Below are 2500 nucleotides of genomic sequence, written 5' to 3'. Positions count from 1 at the left end.
AAACAGTTATCAGGAACACTGTGCCTGGAGCTTCAGATGTCCACTCAGACCGGATTCACACCTCCATACCGCCAAGGGTCAAATGACACCAGCGGTACCTTCTCCCAGCGAGTTCCCCCCTTTGCCTCAGGGGACTCATCATCATACACACACTCACCACCCGGCGCCACCTCACCATCTTTCATCAGGCACCACCCACCACCCCTCACTGCCCACCACCACCCAACCCTCCCACGTGACCGATCAAACCTGGAATCGTCACCAACCATCACCGATGCAGGCTCAGGGAGCCACCCCGAGCGCTTCCTCCCCATTACCAGTACTAACCCCCAGTGCTTTCCCCCTTTGCCTCGGGGGACTCGTCATCATGCTTCACAGCCGACTCACCAACCACCCGGCGCTACCTCACCATCTCCCAGCAGGCACCAACAGTCACCCCTCACTGCCCGCCACCACTCAACCCTCCAAGGTGAACAATCAACCCTGGAGTCGTCACCAACCATCAACGATGCAGGCTCAGGGAGCCCCACACCAGGCCAGCCCGTCCCATGCTCAGACCCAGCCCGTGCTTCCGCCCACCACCCCCAATCCGGATGCTACGGAGAGATCGACAGCCAGCCAAGCACCCACTGCTGCCAGCGATGTCAGTGCTACGATCATCAGGGAGATACAAGCCTTACGCCAGGAAGTCAGGGCACTGAGGGAAAACAACGAGAAAAAACAACTATACAAGGAAAACCAGGACCTAAAAGCTGTGTGTGCATCACAACAAGCCAAGATTCCCTCCGGAACGAAATACAGGCCATAAAGGATCTCCTGACTCAGATTGTGGCGGACACCAGAGCCAACACGCCAACACACGGGGAGGAGGGACTGACAATGGAGACAGCCGCTCACGTCACACCCCATAAACGTGACATGATAGAATGGGCTTCCTATGCCAGTGAACAGATTAAGACCATTCATGAAGAGAAGTGGCTTGAAAACATGAGTAAGTTGAACCATGATGCCAGCATGACGCAGGTGTGGAGACAAGTGAACCGCGTCAGAGGCAAACACACACCAAGCCTCCCCGCCTCCCTGATCCAGCGGGGAAGGCATCTCAGTTAATGAGGGAGTATCGGGAGCGAGCGGCAAGTGACAGTCTGCCTGAAAACGTCAACGAGGCTAAAAATAACCTACACCCGGCCAGGGAGGCTGGTGCCGCTGCGGCCGTGCGCCTACCACACCACACCGACGCCCCATAACGAAGGGGGTGCTGCTGGGAGCGAGGAAGACAAGCCGGGACACAGCACCCGGGGTGGATGGCATAACATTCCATGCTGAATGCAGTGTGTAATGTTACGGGGGAGCCACTCTTACACCTGTACAACATGTCCCTATCACAGGGAACACTCCCTGAAGCATGGAAGACACCAAACATTGTCCCCATACCAAAACCAGGTGAGGGACACAAGTACCGCCCGCTCAGCCTTACCTCAACGATATGCAAAATGCTGGAAAGAATACTGCTGACTCGCCTTACCTACAAAACGGGGCGCCTACATTTTAGTGTGAACGGTTTTGTTAAACACAGAAGTACTGCCAACTGCCTCTCCAACTACTTCTCTTATCATCAAGCCAAGACAGCAGTGTTCCTCCACATTGAAAAGGCTTTTGACAGAGCTCAGCCCCTGACCATCCTCCGTGACCTCACCAAGCTCGGGGTGAAAGGTACACTACTATCCACTCCGCCTACCAAGCTGAGACTGCAGGGCCACGATTTAGATTGGGTGGCCACCCATCGATATCTTGGCGTCATGGTCACCTGCAAAGCTGAGATTCAGCATTTGAAGGGCAAGTGCCGGGTCAGAAACAAGGTGAGCGGTGGGCCGGAGGGACACAGTCTTGAACACTACCTGAGGGAGTGTGCTCGTCCCTCACACCTCAGAAAACACTGCCCCACACCTTCACCTACACTACCCGAACTGGCAAAACACTTTATTGCGATTCTGCCACAAACATTAAGGGAATACCACACATTTTGTGCAATCCAATGAGACTAGCACGATGGTGAACGAATGGTGCCCCAAATATAACTAGTGCATACAAATGCTGTCATTTTACATTTAATTTATTTATGTATTCAAACATCATCCTGATAACACTGTCCATCAGGGACCAACACTCTTTTTCACTAATTATATTGTATTTTTGGTGAAGAAAACCATTAAATCAAATCAAATCTCTCTCTCTCTCTCTCTCTCTCTCTCTCTCTCTCTCTCTCTCTCTCATACGCGCCCACACCTATCACGCCCCTTTAAAACACCCTTTCTCTCTCTCTCTCTCTCTCTCTCTCTCTCTCTCTCTCTCTCATGCGCGCCCACACCTATCACGCCCCTTTAAAACACCCTTTCTCTCTCTCTCTCTCTCTCTCTCTCTCTCTCTCTCTCTCTCTCTCTCTCTCTCTCTCTCTCTCTCTCATACGCGCCCACACCTATCACGCCCCTTTAAAACACCC

This window comes from Scylla paramamosain, unplaced genomic scaffold (assembly GCF_035594125.1).
Source record: "Scylla paramamosain isolate STU-SP2022 unplaced genomic scaffold, ASM3559412v1 Contig9, whole genome shotgun sequence".
NCBI lineage: Eukaryota > Metazoa > Arthropoda > Malacostraca > Decapoda > Portunidae > Scylla > Scylla paramamosain.
The sequence above is the reverse complement of the archived record's forward strand: the minus strand, read 5'-3'. Positions refer to the sequence as shown.